Source organism: Oncorhynchus clarkii, chromosome 5 (genome assembly GCF_045791955.1).
Source record: "Oncorhynchus clarkii lewisi isolate Uvic-CL-2024 chromosome 5, UVic_Ocla_1.0, whole genome shotgun sequence".
NCBI lineage: Eukaryota > Metazoa > Chordata > Actinopteri > Salmoniformes > Salmonidae > Oncorhynchus > Oncorhynchus clarkii.
Window position 1 is genome coordinate 70964213 of NC_092151.1, and position 19019 is coordinate 70983231.

The following is a 19019-nucleotide window of genomic DNA, read 5'->3' on the forward strand; positions in this document are numbered from 1 at the left end:
CCTAGTTACTGTTATTTTATTGTTGCTCTTTAATTATTTGTTATTTTTCTATTATTTCTGTATTTTTTACATCAGTTTATTTTAGTAAACACTTTCTTAACAATTATTTTTCTTATCTGCATTGTTTGTTAAGGGCTTGTAAGTACACGTTTCACTGTAAGGTCTACTACACCTGTTGTATTCAGCGCATGTGACAAATATAATTGTATTCGATTTGATACATATAATTAATTTATAAATCCAAAATTGGATGTAGCAACTTCAATGTGGTAGGGACCTTTACACAAGTAGTCACTCCGCCAATTAATTATATAAACGCCATAAGACTCTGCCTTCAACATTAGATATTGTAACGAAACAGCAGGGAGCAGGTCTTGAACCCTCGACCTTCGAGCCCGAGGTCCGTCGCGCTATCGACTGTGCCGCAAAAGCATGCTCGCGCTGCAGAATCGATTTCCGCGCTTATAAACCCAGGGTCGTTACATTACTCCCTCCTTTCAAAGAGTGCGTCCTCGTGCGAGCTTGCGGCTCTACGTCTTACAGGAACGCGCTCACATGCCAAGCACACGCACTGTCGTGGATGCAAGGTCCGATCACATCTGACACCAATGTAATGAAACAGCAGGGAGCAGATCTCGAACCCTCGACCTTCGAGCCCGAGGTCCGGCGCGCTATCGATTGTGATGCAAAAGCATGTTCGCGCGGCAGAACCGATTTCCGCGGTTATAAACCCAGGGTCTTCACACTATTGACCATTTGTGTTGCAACAAGCAAGTTTCCTGAACTTCTATTTGCAGATTTTTTTTCGGGATAATACGAGGTAAGACCACGGTTTTATTCGAAGTCATACATAATAGAACAATGTAAATATAACAGTGTCTTGTTATGCGTTATAACGTTAACGATAACTTTGCAAGGAGGTTCTTGGAAAATAGACAGCAAAAACTAGCTATTCCAAAGATGATTTATTATATTAACAAGATAGTCGAGTGACCGCTCTAACAATGGAAATACATGTCCTCAACTATGAAAGGCAGGCAGGAGGCGAGATCAGGTGGGACCAGCGCTATGAATGCAAGAGTTGACCATCCATGATGTAAAAATGATAGTTTTACCATATTTTGAGGCTTTTACATGTTCTTTGTTTACAGACATTGGAGTAATACAAGCTTATATTTAGGGTTCTGATGTGGTTGGACAGTGAGGCATAAGTTATATTATTCAAGAATCAATTGTTATATTGATACCTACATGTACATATTACCTCGACTAACTTGTGCCCCCGCACATTGACTCTGAACCGGTATCCCCTGTATATAGCCTCGCTACTGTTATTTTATTGTTGCTCTTTAATTATTTGTTATTTTTCTATTATTTCTTTATTTTTTTACATCAGTTTATTTTAGTACACACTTTAACACTTATTTTTCTTAACTGCATTGTTGGTTAAGGGCTTGTAAGTACACGTTTCACTGTAAGGTCTACTACACCTGTTGTATTCAGCGCATGTGACAAATACAATTGTATTCGATTTGATACATATAATTAATATAATAGGTCCAAAAATTGATGTAACAACTGCCATGTTACATTTCAACTTCAATGTGGTTTGGGACTTCCCAAGAATCCCGGAGAGCAAGGACCTTAACACAAGCAGGCACCCCGCCAATGATTATATAAACGCCATTAGACTCTGCCCTCAACTTTATACCTTTGACGATTTGTGTTTCAACAAGCAAGTTACCTGAACTTCTATTTGCAGATTTTTTTCGGGATAATACGAGGTAAGACCACGGTTTTATTCGAAGTCGTACTTTAATCGTAGAACAATGTAAATATAACAGTGTCTTATTTTGCGTTATAACGTTAACAATAACTTCGCAAACAGGTTCTTGGAAAATAGACAGCAAAATCTAGCTATTCCAATTATTTATTATATTGACAAGATAGTCGAGTGACCCCTCTAACAATGGAAATACATGTCCTCAACTATGGAAGGCAGTCAGGAGGCGAGATCAGGTGGGATATTCTAGCCAATGAGAGCGGGCGAGTAAGCGTGTGAAGAACAGGCACAAAACAACTGAATCGAAAAACCGGTTGGAGATCGTTTAGCATGGCCAGGTGCCTCGGGTAAGCGGAGTTTCGGGGTTTAGACCATTCCATTGGTCCTTAAGTGAATTTCCACCCAACCGATACACCGGGCCTTGCAAAACGAACTCCACTCACCAGAAGCGGGCGGGCAAGCAGAGCAAGGCGGGTGGAAAGGACGAGACAGGCAGAGTAGTGGACTGTATGCTAGCAGGATAGTCCATATCTCAAAAAAGTTGATTGTGCTGATTTATTGAACCATAGTTTAAAAAGTCTGGATAGTGCTCAAACGATGACGTCATATCTTAATTGCACTATCTTTATGCATATTTGCCATTCAGCAGGCGAGGGTCCGCCCCCATTATTTTTCAACATGTGCACACGGAGGAATGTGCAGGGGATTGTGGCAAGGGAACGGCGAGAACCTTTCTAGCGGAGCGATTTTTTTTGGTAATGCAAATTTCAAGTGAAGTGAAGCATGTCAAGAGTAGGCGCATCCTCTGGTCAACAACTCTACTGTAATAATTGAGAGGTGTCAAACTAGACAATCCGCCCGTCCAGCTTGCTTTGGTTGGGCCATTATAATTCAAAACAATACCTTCTAAAATAAGTCACTCGCCTTTGGAGTGGGACTTCTGACTTTCTCATCCAATGGGATTTGAGAAGGAAGCGAGGCGAGAGGATGAGACATACATTTGACGCTCTTCTCTGAGCATCTGCGCCTGCAACGCTGTCATTTTATTTATTTATTTATTTCACCTTTATTTAACCAGGTAGGCTAGTTGAGAACAAGACTGTGACCTGGCCAAGATAAAGCAAAGCAGTGCAACACAAACAACAACAGAGTTACACATGGAATAAACAAACATACAGTCAACATACAATAGAAAAAAAGTTTATTGTCCTGTCTTGCCACAGTACTGTGAACCTCTGCACATTGAAGCATGTGATTGGTCTAGTTATGTAAGGGATCAAGGGGATTGGATGCATGTTTTAAAGACACGCCTCTCAAGATTAGAGCTGAGCAGAATGGAGCGAGAGAATGTTCTCTGCTGAGTTTAGAAAAATAAAAAGTGTAGCGCTGTTTTATTTATGCTTAGTGGCGACCCGTCATTCAGGACAGGTGTTTTGAGCCCCACCTGTTTAGGCAACTCCAAAATGCAGGTGTTTCAGCCTAGCTCAGTGCTTTCTGTGGAGGAGGGGCAGCCAGCAGAAAATACAGAGTGTAGGCTTTGTTAATCTTCTCTATTTGAGCCGTGATTGGCTCAGTGTTCTGTTACCATAGCTTTGATTGGACTGATACATCATACTTCCAATCTTAGCTAAAATATATATATGTATATTAAAAAAGCTTAGACACGCAGTCATCCTCATGAATCACGTCGACAATCTACTGGCAAATCCTTTTCAATCCTTCTCATATAAAGAGAAATTATAGATAAAACCAAGTAGGAAATTGCAAATTCAACAACGAGTGGTTTTGAATGAATCAGTGGCAAACTGCAAACGTTGCAAAGCAATCCCTGTTTTGCTTCCCCTGCCTGCTATTCGGTGGAGAGGGTGTGTGGTCCAAGTCTGGGTTCAAGGATTTAAAACACCTATCTGAAAGGGTCTCTTTTCCAAGCTTATAAGGATAAACATTAACATGCAACACCATGAGACAGAAAAGGTTGAATACATTGGCCATGCTGTCATTCCAGCATGACTTCTGCCGTGTTCAAAATAACTGGAAACTCGGAACTGGGAAATCTCAGACTTCAGTGAGTTCAAGACAACTGGGAACTCTGGGGGGAAAAAATAGCTCCGACTAGGAAAATAAGTTTTGAAAAGGTTGAATACTCAGAATTCCAAGTCGGGAACTTGGGCCTCTTTCTAGAGCCCCAACCTGAACATCACTGATGTCATGATTCAACCTTGTTTTTTTTTTAGTTCCCAGTTGTCTTGAAAGCATCATACATCCAGGGAAGGCCAGACTTTGATGACGAAGTTTGATGACAACATTTGCCCACAAGAAAGACCTCCACTCCATCTTCCTGTTCAAGTGAGCACAACAAGTCCAAAAATGTATTGTATGCTGCTGCATAAATTATGTAATATGCCAGGGAGATATGTATACTATAGCTAAGAAAGTAATAATAAGTGTATGTTGTGTAGTAAGCTGTTAATAGCCCATGTGCCTCACCCTAATCATTTGATCCCTTTCCCCTCAGAACTTAGCCTACTGCTTTGACTTGGTGGTGCACATGTAACCTATAGCCTGAATTAGAGAAATGTCATTATCCAATTTTGTAAGAGCTTTCTCTGTCTGCCTATATTCCCCCTTTATTTATCATTTGGTTCTGACTTGGTTTACAGGGAGAATACTGTAAGAAGAGCCCATGTTCTCAATTCTGTCGCTGTACATTTCAAAAGTGCTGAACAAATAGTTATATTGACCACGTCCATCTGATCTCATTCATTAATGTCTTAATCGAAATTAGGGATAGGCTCTTATCCACTCATCGTTCCCTTAAGCCATAGTTTGTGCATCTCACTTGTTATAGGCATATTGTTATATATGTCTATTTCATTAGTGTCTTCCTGATTTTAGGCAAAGTTGGAAGGATTTCATAGTTTTGCTTACTTTGTGTATAATAATTATCTTGTGTATTTCTTTACGAGGAGGAGATACTATATAATGTTGTTGGGTCTGTAGCCATGTTTGCCAGTGACAGTCTCTTTAAATTCAAATATTTGTTTTCAACAAAAAGTACAGTAATAGACCCATGTAATTCCAGTTGATATTGCGAGGGTTGTTTTGTTTGCGCAATGTGCGGTCTGTGTGTCGGTATATTGTATATAAAAGTGGATCCTCATGATTGTATTTTCCTTCCTAAAATACTTCAAATGGTAGGCTAACCAAGTCTCTCTCTCTATCTCTCTCTCTCTCTCTCTCTGTGTGTGTGTGGTGACTTAAAGAGGAGTCAAGGCCTCATGTTGCTGAATTTATCTGAACTAACATCTGTCTCAATTTCTGTCTGTGTCCATTTTGATAGTGATGAATGAATAGGCCGACCTCGTCGCAGCTCGTTTGCTTGCACTTGCTTATACTTAATGCTACGTGTTAATGATATAAGAATAAACATGAATTTACTGAACATACATGTAATAATGTTTGTGTATGGTTCAAAAGTCAAAACTCATTATGCTGTTTGTTATTATTGAAGGAGAATGCGGTTCTTATCAACTTGCTCAAATCCACAAGGAGTCCAGAGTAACCACATTTGTTTAAGCAAGTTAGCCATATCAGCAATGGCTTTTAAAAAGGCAGTAAATGAGGCTGAATGAACTGTTTCGCTAACATACAAGACTCAGCTGATATCCAGGTGTAGCGGTGGTAAAGATTCACTCCATGGTGCTGAAGGAAAGCTCTGCTGTTGGGACAGCTTTATGCAGCCCCTAATAGTTTGTGGCACCGTTTGTCACCGTTATAGTGCAATTAATGTATTGTTTAGTGTTGTCTTGTGTAGTAGCTTTGCTGGCAACTAAAAAAACAAATGGTTTGTTTGCCCCACCAAGATTTAAATGAGGCCGCTGTGTATACTGAACAAAAATATAAACAACATGCAACCATTTCAATGATTTTACTGAGTTAGAGTTCATATAAGGAAATCAGTCAATTGTAATAAATTCATTAGACCCTAAACTATGGATTTCACATGACTGGGCAGGGGTACAGCCATGGGTGGGCCTGGGAGGCATAGGCCCACCCACTTGGCAGCCAGGCCCATCCATAGGGGAACCAGGCTCAGCCAATCAGAATTAGTTAAAAGGGCTTTATTACAGACAGAAATACTCCTCTTTTTCATCAGCTGTCCGGGTAACTGGTCTCAGATGATCCTGCATGTGAAGAAGACGGATGTGGATGTCCTGGGCTGGCGTGGTTACATGTGGTCTGTGGTTGTGAGGCTGGTTGGATGTACTGCCAAATTCTTTAAAATGACGGAGGCAGCTTATGGTATAGAAATGAACATAACATTTCTGGCAACAGCTCTAGTGGACATTCCTGCAGTCAGCATGCCAATTGCACGCTTCCTCAGAACTTGTGACATCTGTGGCATTGTGTCCTGTGACAAAACTGCATATTTAGTGGCCTTTTATTGTCCCCAGCACAAGGTGCACCTGCATAATGATCATGCTGTTTAATCAACTTCTTGATATGCCACACCTGTCAGGTGGATGGATTATCTTGGCAAAGGATAAACGCTCACTAACAGGGATGTAAACAAATGTATGCACAAATTTAGAGAAAAATAAGATTTTTGTGCATATGGAAAACTTTACATGTTGCGTTTATATTTTTGTTCAGTGTAAAATGTTGTCAACAATTTGGTTGCTGTTACTTCAGTCCCTATTGCAGAATGCAGCCTTTTGACAGCATGTACTAAAGTTGATATAATCCACTTGCATTAGTCCCCTCATTTGGTGATTGGCATTTAGGCTGTGACAATGAAAAGGCAGCAGACAGACCTACATACAGCACGTTTTAGCAGGGAAATTTGGTAGAGTGACCTGATTTGTAACTATGAAAATTTTTGTCTAACTGATTGTGAACTGAAAAGTGTAAGTTTGATTCTAGAGGAGGGACAATTAATAGAAAAATAATTTGGTTAGGGTGTAAGGGCAGATTTGTAATTTTGTCTTCAAGAAATTTGATTATCTATTTACTTTATTTAGTCTGAGCAGTGGAACAATTCTCATTCTCAATGGGCTAAAATATAGGGTAATTACTGTTCTTGTCAGCAAGAACACTTATTTCCCACACTTATTTTATTATTCCATGTCTTCCCAATTTTGCCAGTGTAATCACATATTTGAAATCTAATATGCCTACTTGTGTCTTTGAAAATTAATTATATGAAGCTATGAATTATTGCAGCCATTCATGGCCAGTTTTGAATATGTCATATAAATAAGCTTTGTATATTAAATGGTCCGGGAATCAAATATAATTGTTTACATTTTGTATTGTGCACATGCTAGGCAGAGATGATAGTTCACCCAAATGACAAAATGTTTGTGTCCTTACCTTAAAAGCAGTCTATGAACAAGTAGACTGCAATCTATGATTTGGTTGCCCACTGCCATCAACCATTAATCTGATGATTTCCCATGTAGAGCCTTGGTGTAGTGGTAACACTCCTGGCACGTGTCACATACAACATTCCACCTGAGAACAGGGATCAGTCCCTGCTTCCAACCTTCCCTCTATTTCTAGCATTTGCCTGTCTCCCTATCTCATTTGTCTGAATAAACTGTCAAACCACCTAAAAAATATATTTAAACAAATATTAGCATTCTTTAAATTTCATCCCCCCCAAATCTCAAAGTAACAAAGTCATTGAATTGGGTGTTAATTTAATGCTCAAAAACCCCTGAAAACACCTGGCCTCTGTTTTAATTATTTATTTATTTTTTAAATTTCCACCATGTTCATACGCCTAGGCCATGTTAAAATACGTAGAATTGCAGGAAATTAGCTTTAAAACAGTCACATTTTCCATTTAGGGGTTGTACCAGGGGGCAATGAAATTCACATAGCAAATCTCAATCCACGCTTTCTTCAAAAAGTTGGCAGCCATGCATGCATCTGTTAGTGGATTTATCAAAGGCCTTTTGGGAAATAGGATGCAACCAGCAAAGTTACATCTATATGCAGATGATACAGTTATAAACTGCTCAAAAAAATAAAGGGAACACTAAAATAACACATCCTAGATCTGAATGAATGAAATATTCTTATTAAATACTTTTTTCTTTACATAGTTGAATGTGCTGACAACAAAATCACACAAATTATCAATGGAAATCAAATTTATCAACCCATGGAGGTCTGGATTTGGAGTTACACTCAAAATTAAAGTGGAAAACCACACTACAGGCTGATCCAACTTTGATGTAATGTCCTTAAAACAAGTCAAAATGAGGCTCAGTAGTGTGGGTGGCCTCCAACTGCCTGTATGACCTCCCTACAACGCCTGGGCATGCTCCTGATGAGGTGGCGGATGGTCACCATATGGTCTCACAAGGGGTCTGAGGATCTCATCTCGGTACCTAATGGCAGTCAGGCTACCTCTGGCGAGCACATGGAGGGCTCTGCGGCCCCCCAAAGAAATGCCACACCATGACTGACCCACCACCAAACCGGTCATGCTGGAGGATGTTTCAGGCAGCAGAACGTTCTCCACGGCGTCTCCAGACTGTCACGTCTGTCACATGTGCTCAGTGTGAACCTGCTTTCATCTGTGAAGAGCACAGGGCGCCAGTGGCGAATTTGCCAATCTTGGTGTTCTCTGGCAAATGCCAAACGTCCTGCACGGTGTTGGGCTGTAAGCACAACCCCCACCTGTGGACGTCGGGCCCTCATACCACCATCATGGAGTCTGTTTCTGACCGTTTGAGCAGACACATGCACATTTGTGGCCTGCTGGAGGTCATTTTGCAGGGCTCTGGCAGTGCTCCTCCTGCTCCTCCTTGCACAAAGGCGGAGGTAGCGGTCCTGCTGCTGGGTTGTTGCCCTCCTACGACCTCATCCACGTCTCCTGATGTACTGGCTTGTCTCCTGGTAGCGCCTCCATGCTCTGGACACTACGCTGACAGACACATCAAACCTTCTTGCCACAGCTCGCATTGATGTGCCATCCTGGATGAGCTGCACTACCTGAGCCACTTGTGTGGGTTGTAGACTCTGTCTCATGCTACCACTGGAGTGAAAGCACTGCCAGCATTCAAAAGTGACCAAAACATCAGCCAGGAAGCATAGGAACTGAGAAGTGGTCTGTGGTTATCACCTGCAGAACCTCTCCTTTATTGGGGGTGTCTTGCTAATTGCCTATAATTTCCACCTGTTGTCTATTCCATTTGCACAACAGCATGTGAAATGTATTGTCAATCAGTGTTGCTTCCTAAGTGGACAGTTTGATTTCACAGAAGTGTGATTGACTTGGAGTTACATTGTGTTGTTTAAGTGTTCCCTTTATTTTTTTGAGCAGTGTATATTCATGTGCTCCTTCTCTGGTTCAGGCTGTTGAAGAGCTCCAGACTGCTTTTCAGTCACAGCCGGCCTACCTTTATGGTCTCAAACTGGTCTTGAATCTACAAAAAACTAAATTCCTGACCAGAGCTAGAACTCTGCCAGAGAACGTTAGCATTGTCACATCTGGTGGCTTATCCATTTAAAAAAAGTGTCATCCTACAAATACCTAGGTATGGGGTGATGACAAGTTGTCCTTTAAAGTTCATGTCGATAATCTTGTTACAAAGCTTAAATTGAAATTGGATTTTTATTTTTGTAATAAGGCTTGCTTCCCGCTTATGGCTAGAAAGAAGCTTGTTCAGGCCACTTTTCTCTCTGTAATATATTATGGTGACTTGTTGTATATGCATGCAACCTCCTCCATCTTACAGAGACTGGACTCTGTTTATCATGCATCCTTTCACTTTGTTACAAATGCCAAGTCACTCACCCACCATTGCACATTGTACCAAATGGTAGTTTGGACCTCACTTTATATGCGCAGAAAAGATACATTTGTATGTGTTCATCTACAAAGCCCTAAACTCCCTCTTTACCTCTGTAGTCTGGTCTCCTTCACCAACAGCAGTTACCATACCCTGTCTGCTAGCTGGTTGCTACTTAAAGTCCCCAGGACATTCACAGTATGAGGCAAGACTGCCTTCTCTTCTTGTGCACCAGACGCATGAAATAATCTACAATCCATGCTTCATCTAGATATGTTAGTGCCACTGATTGAATTTAAAATATTGATGGGAGACTCTGTTACAGAGGAGTGTAAATGCATTTTGGATCATGTTATTGTATTGTTATATGTTTTAATTATGTAATGTATTGATTGTTGCTGCCTTCTTGGCCAGGTCTCCCTTGAGAAAGAGTCTCTGGGTCTCAGTGAGCTTTTCCTGGTTAAATAAAGGTTAAATAAAAAATTAAGAAATGGCATTTGGATTGGAACCGGTACTATGGTCAGATCACATGAAAATAGCCACGCACACACCAGTGGTGGGTTAGTATAAAATAATATAATTTCCCCCCCCAAAATGTGCATCATAGCTCAGTATTTGTATTATATATTTTATACAGTCTTTTTTTGCTCATCTTTATCAAGGGTGCCAATAATTTAGGTCATGACTGTACTCTGTCTCTACTGAGTTGAGTTACGATGAGTGTCGGCAGAGTGTACCACTGTCAATTTCATTCGAGCTGCTATCAGTTGATACTTGTAAAAATGTCCATTATTTAATGCGTATAGCCTACCTTGTACCTATGTTTGTCCTGTGCAACTATGGGCTTTTCTTTGGTTGCTGAAATCATTTTATGTGACGTCTGTCAAATTGCACCCCGTAATTCACTGTTTCCAATGGAGTACGAAGTTACGACTTCAAATGTGCTCTACCACTTGATACTTTTATAAAAGTATCCATTCTTTAGTGCTTACTGTGTACCTGTGCTTGTCCTGATTGATATAGTGTTGTCAGTTGACATTGGAATCCCTAATTTTTGAATCTGCTGTGCAATGACAGGCTGCTCCTTCTTTGTTAAACAAACAAAAAAGTTATACTTTTATAAAAAATTACAGATTTCAGCACCCTAAGAAAAGCTCAGTTACATAGGAACAAGATAGGCATTCAATAATTGACATTTTTACAAGAAGGGCAATTCTACGATAACCGAATGATGCTGATGCCATGTTCACATCGTGATATAATTCCTTACGCCGTACCTCATCTTCAAGGAGTCTTGCCCCGCTACTGAACGGACAAGTGTAGTGTTTGTAACACAGAGCCAGTCTCTTGTCAGAGATTGCATTTATTTTGGGAGATTTCAAATTATAGCCTTTTAATTCGAGACAGGATTGTGTTGTTATGTGTTAATAACATTTAGACTACGTTACCCAGCAGGCTAGGCGGATGGTTAAAGAATGCCTTGCATGGCTAAACATGGAGTTCTAGCTGAAGTATATGTTCATTAAAAGTAGTTAAACCTACACCCCAGTTTGTCATTATATAAGGAACAAAAATAACATGGTGTCAGATTGGTAGTTGCTATGACAAGACAGACAAAAGAAAGGAGTAACTCTGCAAATTTCCGCGATGAAAATTAAACATTCTACCACAAGTCAAGTGACGTGAGTAGTCAAAGATGCTACCGTGCAAGAGTGAGGACAATGAGCCGCAGCAGCGAGAGTGACAGCAGCGAGAGCGAGGCTGCATCGGAATCTTGACGAGCATGTTGATGAGCAACATACTGAAGTAAGAGAAATTGACACTGTTCCTATTCTCCGTCATGGATAGGCTTAGTCCTCCTACCCCTATGCAGTTAACAGGCAATTTAGCTGACAATTGTTAACGTTTCAAGCAGAGATCCAATATCTACCTAGCAGCCAGTGGTGCAGGGTAGATGATGACAAATTGAAAGCGTCCATTTTTCTGAATGTTATTGGAGAGGATGCATTGGACATTTACAATAGCTTTCAGCAAGACGAGGCAAACTTGACATTGACTGTGCTAATGGCTAAATTTGAGGAGTACTTTGTACCAAGCCAGAACGTCACGTTTGAGAGATACAAGTTTCTCTCTCAGGATCAGAAACGGAGTCAGTTTTGACCAGTATTTGGCTGAGCTGAACACACTGAGCAAAACATGTGAATTTGAAAATCTGAAAGACTCACTAGTGAAAGACAGGATAGTCTGTGACATACTTGATAATGGACTTTCCAAAACTGTCAAAATATTGTCTGTGAGTATAACAGAACTGATATTGCAGGCAAAACCCTGAAGAAAATCCAATCAGGAAGTGCCTCTTATTTTGAAACCCTTCTGTTCCTATGCATGCCCATCCTCCATTTAAAGGGATATCAACCAGATTATCAACCAGCTTCCCTAAGGTGTCAACAGTCTTTAGACATAGTTTTAGGCTTTTAGTTTGAAAAATGAGCGTGAAAGATCACATTGCGTAAGTGGATAGGTGGGGGCTCTCAGAGTGAGTTTTTGCTCTACAGAGTAAAGCCGCCATTGTTCCTCCCGCTGTTATTGAAAAACCTACACACACGGTTGATATATTATCGAATATATATTTTAAAAACTACCTGAGGAATGATTATAAAAAACGTTTGACATGTTTCTGTGGACATTATGAAGACTATTTGGAATTTCCGTCTGCGTTGTCGTGACCGCTCTTTCCTGTGGATTTCTGAACATAACGCGACAAACGGAGGTATTTTGGATATAAAAATCATCTTTATGGAACAAAAGGAACATTTGTTGTGCAACTGGGAGTCTCGTGAGTGAAAACATCCAAAGATCATCAAAGGTAAACGGTTAATTTGATTGCTTTTCTGATTTTCGTGACCAAGCTTCCTGATGCTAAGTGTACATAATGCTATGCTAGGCTATCGATAAACTTACACAAACGCTTGGATTGCTTTTGCTGTAAAGCATAATTTCAAAATCTGAGACAACAGGTGGATTGACAAAAGGCTAAGCTGTGTTTTGCAATATTGCACTTGTGATTTCATGAATATGAATATTTTTTTGTAATATTATTTGACTGTTGCGCTATGCTATTCAGCGGTTGCTGACGAAAATGATCCCGCGACTGATGGGTAGCGTCAAGAAGTTAAGGGTTGCGTCAATCGAATCTGGTATCAGGATAAATATGACACAGTCACCGATTGTATACTATGTACTTTTTATTAGCTAAGCAATAAGTGGTAAATGCAATTTTCGTATATACAGGTTCGCTGTAACACCACGCAGGGTAGAACAGAGAACTGACTTGTTCCTGACAAAGTTAATATAATATACTCTGACAGAAGTAGTTCCTGCTTCCGAGCCGGCCTGTCACAGAGTATGGACTGGGCATGATTTAAACTCACCCAGCCTATCGTTGATTGTTGGCGCACGAACTGGTCCCAGCCCCCTAGGTGCTTCAGCGGACAGGCGTTGTTATGTAGAATATCTGTGTGCTCATACTCTCGATACAGTTATCACACACCTGGCTCCTGTTATCTAACAAAAGACCATTTGTTCTCTACACTACGTTCTGTATGTGTCTACGTTCTGTATGTGTCCCCCGCAACTCATTGCACAGTCCCTGTTTTTATGTTATTCTGTATTTGTCCATCACGTGAAAGGCCCATGGCCCTGAAACTGTAAACAATGTCTCAAGTCAGCTATGTTGCATAACACATACACCCACACAAGCCAACAGCAGATACCATATCATATGTGATTGAATAGTAACAGGCTATCAGCAAAGCTGAGGCTACAAAGAAAAAGGTTCACACAGTCGAGGAGATGGAAGAATTCTTTGTTGATTCTGTGGAAATATGCAATGCAGTAAATGCTGAATGGATTGTGCCATTGAAGGTGAATGAAACTATAATACCATTCAAGCTTGATACTGGAGCACAGGTAAACCTGTTGTCGCTGGATGACTACAAAACACTGAAGGTGAAGAGCAAAATACACCCGGTGAAAATGAAGGTTACTGGTTATACTGGGGAGAATGTACCAGTCAAAAGATAGCTGCATAGTAACTTTACAGCACAAAGGAAAACAGTTCAGAGCACAGCTGCTGATTGTGGAAAAGAGTGTACAACCTATTCTAGGAATCAATGCATGTGAAAATCTCAATTTCTTGAAAAGAGTGTATGTAGTGACATCACAGACTGAAAATGACCAAGAATCAATACTGGCTGAGTATGAGGATGTGTTTGCATTTGCACTGAGGAAAAAGCTCAAAGAGGAATTCTGACGCATGGAAAAGATGGACGTCATCACAAAAATTGATGAACTGGGTAAGCTCACTGGTTATTGTGGTGAAAAAAAACGGCGATCTCTCAAAATGCTCTCTCTTGATTGCTTTGTTAAGTTGCCAACCAGAGAAGGGATAATGTCGCAGTTTGCTGGAGCAAAGTGGTTCAGTAAGCTTGATGCCTCATCAGGATTCTGGCAAATGAAGCTAGATGATGCAAGCTCAAGGCTATGCACATTCAACACAGGGCAGGTACAGATTTCTTCGTCTACCATATGGGATTCTCTCAGTGCCAGAGGTCTACCACAAGACAATCTACATGATCTTCGAGCACATTCCAGGAGACTATGATGGATGACATCATTGTCTGGGGGTCCACAAAAGAAGAACACGACGCGAGAGTGAGACAAGTGCTGGACCTGACACGGAAAATCAACCTAAAACTAAACAAGAACAAATGCGAGTTTGGTGTAAAAACACTTACCTTCGTGGGAGACGTACTTTCAGAGGACGGAGTCAAACCAGACCCGAGGAAAACATCAGCCATCAACAACATGGAGCGCCCGAAGAACAAGGACAATGTGAAACGCTTTATGGGCATGATCACCTACCTTGCAAAGTTCATACCTCAACTGTCAGCACAGTCCGCTCCACTCAGATGTCTTCTGGAACAGAAAAGGGAATGGGAATGGTCTCATGAACAGGAAAACTGTTTCAAAAACCTAAATAAGACAATCACAGAAGAGCCAGTGCTCAGGTTCTATGATCCAGAGAAAAGCACAAGGATTTCTGCAGACGCATCACAGTTTGGCCTGGGAGCAGTTCTTCTGCAACAGCATGACAACACATGGCAACCTGTCGCATATGCGTCCAGAGCCTTGACAGGCGCAGAGATGAGGTATGCACAAATAGAGAAAGAACTACTGGCAAGCACATACACTTGCGAAAGGTTTCACCAATACATCTACGGACGAGACTTCGAAGTAGAAACCGACCACAAACCATTGGTGTCAATCATGTCTAAGCCACTGAATGATTGTCCAATGAGAATCCAGAGAATGTTGATCAGACTGCAAAAGTATGATGTGAAGATGATCTATACCCAGGGAAAGTTTGTTCGCGGCTGACACTCTTTCTCGAGCAGTCGACAAGGAGAGCTTCGACACACAGAAAAATACTGAGATTCAGGCCTACGTCGACATGATTGTAGCATCACTTCCTGTGTCTTCTGAGAGAATGGAGCAGATCAAAAGAGAGACCGCAGCTGACCAAACAAACAATGACAGAAACAACACTGATAGGATGGCCCTCACAGAAAAACAACTGTCCAAGGGGAATATCGGATTACTGGATGTGCAGAGCAGAGCTCACCGTTGTGGATGACATAGTGTTCAAAGGCAACAAGATTGTCATTCCCATGACACTACGCAAAGAAATGCTACAGAAAATACACGAGGGACACTTGGGTGAGGAAAAATGCAAACAACGAGCACAAGAAGTAATGTACTGGCCAAGAATGAACCAGGAAATCAGCCAGACCACTGCTTCATGTGAACTGTGTTTGACCTACAGGCCAAAGCAGCAAGCAGAGCCGCTAATGCCTCATCCAGTACCCAACAGACCCTACTACAAAATTGTCAAAGGTCTGATGAAAAAGGCACACGATGGAAAGGAGGATTTCCTAAAAAATCTGATCTACTGCAGCGCTGCAGAACGGACTTTCACCTGCACAACTGTTGATGGGACGTCGTGTCAGAACCAACCTACCCATCCATGAGGACTTGCTAACACCCAGAGGTGCTCACAAAGTCAAACTCGCAAAGAAAAAATAGAAACAAAAACAAAAACAGCGACACAAAAGTGCAAGACACTTGAACTGAAACCTGGAGATCATGTACGACTCCGAGACGTCACTACAGGAACCTGGATGCAGCAAGGGTGTGTGCAGAGAGAAGTTGCACCGCGATCCTATGAGATCCAAACGGAGCATGGATCACAACTGAGACGAAGTGGATCTAAGGATCGAAGGCGTGGATCTAAGGAGTGGATCTTAGGCTTCAGCCATTCAGTCAAGGGACTGAGGATTATCAAGAGGATACTGCTGAAGCGTCAAATGCCTTTAGAAATGGACAATTCAGTCAGAACAACCTGACTGACAATGAACGCTGTCAAACTGTTTCAGGAAGCACTTCAGCAGAACTACCAAAAAGGACTGTGAGAGCCCCTGAAAGGCGTATTGAGAACTGCTAAAAAAATACAAAAAAGGGGCACCTGGACTGAATGTTTTGTTAACGTGAAAAGAAATAGAGCCACAATAGAGTATTGTTGGACAGACTATATTTAAAAAATATTCAATTTTTCAAGAAAAACAATTTGGGGAAAGAAATGTGTTATTGAAAATTGCATGTTATGCAGGTTGAGTAAACAAATTTGATGTGACATGTGTAGTTACATAGAAAAGTAGTTTTCTTTTAAAGGAAAGAAGATGTGTTGTTATGTGTTATTAACATTTAGACTACGTTACCCAGCAGGCTAGGCGGATGGGTTAAAGAACGCCTTGCATGGCTAAACATGGAGTTTTCTAGCTGAAGTATATGTTCATTAAAAGTAGTTAAACCTACGCCCCAGTTTGTCATTATATGAAAGGAACAAACATAACAAGGATAAATATATTGTTTAGTTACTTTTTCCTCAAGTTGTTTCTCTAACTTTATTGCAAGCAAAGATTATGGATATACTGACAAGATACTTGTCTCTCCGACATTAAAAAAAGGGAGTCGTCGTCGTCCACAAAGCGTCACGGCGGGCTGTCTAGCTCCCCCTATCCTTTCTTTGGATTGGAGAATAAGTCTCATGTTGACATCAACCGTCTGTATTCAATGAAGAGAGATTCTATGCTACAAGCCTCATACCATGGACATGCATAGCCATCTTGAGACAACTATAAAGTGTTTTTTCTCAGTTGCCAGGATGTCTCATGGCCTACTTATATCAGTACACTTGTAACAACCTAAGCATTATGAATCTTCTATTCGATCAAATAAACCTCACGTAGCAAATAAGCCATTCATTGTTTTGTTGACCAAATTCGACATCCTCTTATTGATCTCTACACAAAAGCTCCTTGCTTGGTGGGCTAAACAATGAACAAACGCACTGCAGAGCAACTATAGTTAGCGAGCTAAATCTAGGCTAGGTTGAAGATACCATTGTAGCTAGCAACCTCATCCTAACAGTTATCGAAAACAGACATCATTACCATCACAATAAAATTACACGGGCAACAGTCTCATATAATATAATTGGCTTAACAGCCAATGTGTATTATTTAACATTACTATTAAAATAGTACTTGCATATAGGAATTGTTTACAAATTGCTAGCTATCCCATAAAGCCAACACTGAAAAACACGTTTTCATCGTCTCTGTTTTGGTAACTTCCTGTTCTTCGATGGACTCTGGCTGGACTGAAGACAATGCAAAGTTAGAAAAATGTCAAGGTATGCAGTGTCCGTCTCGCAACGGAGCCTTGAACCACAAGTGGGAGTTGCGTTTTCACTCCGTTGTGGACGTCGCCTTTGAAATGCATGACTTTTGGCGTTGCGTAACCAAGTGCTTATAGGTAATGGGAATGAGGCTTGAGAATGTATGTTAATCAAAAAACACTTTGAAATGTACCGTGCATTTAGAAAGAATTCAGACCCCTCCCCTTTTCCACATTATGTTACGTTAGACTTATTTTTAACTGGATTAAATTATTTTTTTCCCTCAATCTGCACAAAATATCCCATAATGACAAAGCAAAAACAGGTTTAGAATTTTTAGCAAATGTATTAAAAATAAAAAACAGAAATACCTTGTTTATATAAGTATTCAGACCCTTTGCTATGAAACTTGAAATTAAGCTCGGGTGCATCCTGTTTCCATAGATCATCCTTGAGATGTTTCTACAAATTGATTGGAGGCCACCTGTAGTAAATTCAATTGATTGGACATGATTTGAAAAGGCACACACCTGTCTATATAAAAGGTCCCACAGTTGACAATGCATGTCAGAGCAAAAACCAAGCCATGAAGTCGAAGGAATTGTCCGTAGAGCTCAGAGACAGGATTGTGTCAAGGCACAGATCTGGGGAAGGATACCAAAAAATGTCTGCAGCATTGAAGGTCCCCAAGAACACAGTGGCCCCATCATTCTTAAATGGAAGAAGTTTTGAACCACCAAGACTCTTCCTAGACCTGGCCAAACTGAGCAATTGGGGGAGAAGGGTCTTGGTCATGGAGGTGACCAAGAATATGATGGTCACTCTGACAGAGCTCCAGAGTTCCTCTATGGAGATGGGAGAACCTCTGCAGCACTCCACCAATCAGTCCTTTATGGTAGCGTGGCCAGACAGAAGCCAGTCCTCAGTAAAAGACACATGACAGCCCGCTTGGAGTTTGCCAAAAGACACCTAAAGGACTTTCAGACCATGAGAAACAAGATTCTCTGGTCTGATGAAACCAAGATTGAACTCTTTGGCCTGAATGCCAAGCATCACATCTGGAGGAAACAAGGCACCTTTCATCACCTGGCCAATACCATCCCTACAGTGAAGCAAGTTGGTGGCAACATCATGCTTTTGGGGATTTTTTTCAGTGTCAGGAACTGGGAGACAGACCTGAAACTAGCTGTGCAGCGACGCTCCCCATCCAACCTGACCGTGCTTCTACAAATACTGAGTAAAAGGTCTGAATACTTATGTATGAAATGACGTGGAAACAATGTTGATTCAAGCAGTGTGTGCCCAGTTGGAAACCATACAACTTTATGAACAAGGACTACTTTGATCAATTTTCACAGAACATTTTACTTTAAGAACAGTGCAGATACAAAATTTGGTAAAAGAATGACAGCACAAACTGTAATTTTGTTACCAAGCTTGGCATCTGCACTGTTCTTCAAGTAAATGTGTACATTGTTACAAGTAGTCCTTGTGCATAGAGTTGTATGGTTTGTTTAACTTTTAAATCATTGGTTTTGTTTGTTGAAGTGAAAAGTCTCAGCATCATTCTGATTCCGTGGAATTGCCCAGTGTCGACTGATAGCGACTCCATGTAGTTTGTGGTAGACTCCGC

At 40.9% G+C, this 19019-nt stretch overlaps 1 protein-coding gene across 6 annotated transcripts in view; it reads left to right on the plus strand.

Moving 5' to 3' along the window:
* The first annotated feature begins 483 nt into the window (after nucleotides 1–483).
* The window catches only part of LOC139409325 (flavin-containing monooxygenase 5-like), a 29486-nt gene continuing 10950 nt past the window's right edge, over nucleotides 484–19019 (plus strand). Inside the window, exons 1-2 of one of the 6 annotated variants that reach the window (XM_071154295.1) lie at nucleotides 497–820; nucleotides 4018–4129. The gene's annotated coding sequence lies outside the window, so the exon portion shown is untranslated. Of the gene's footprint in view, nucleotides 821–1618; nucleotides 1785–4017; nucleotides 4130–19019 lie in introns of those variants that run through there. The other 5 variants (XM_071154296.1, XM_071154294.1, XM_071154298.1 and 2 more) reach the window with 5 other exon arrangements.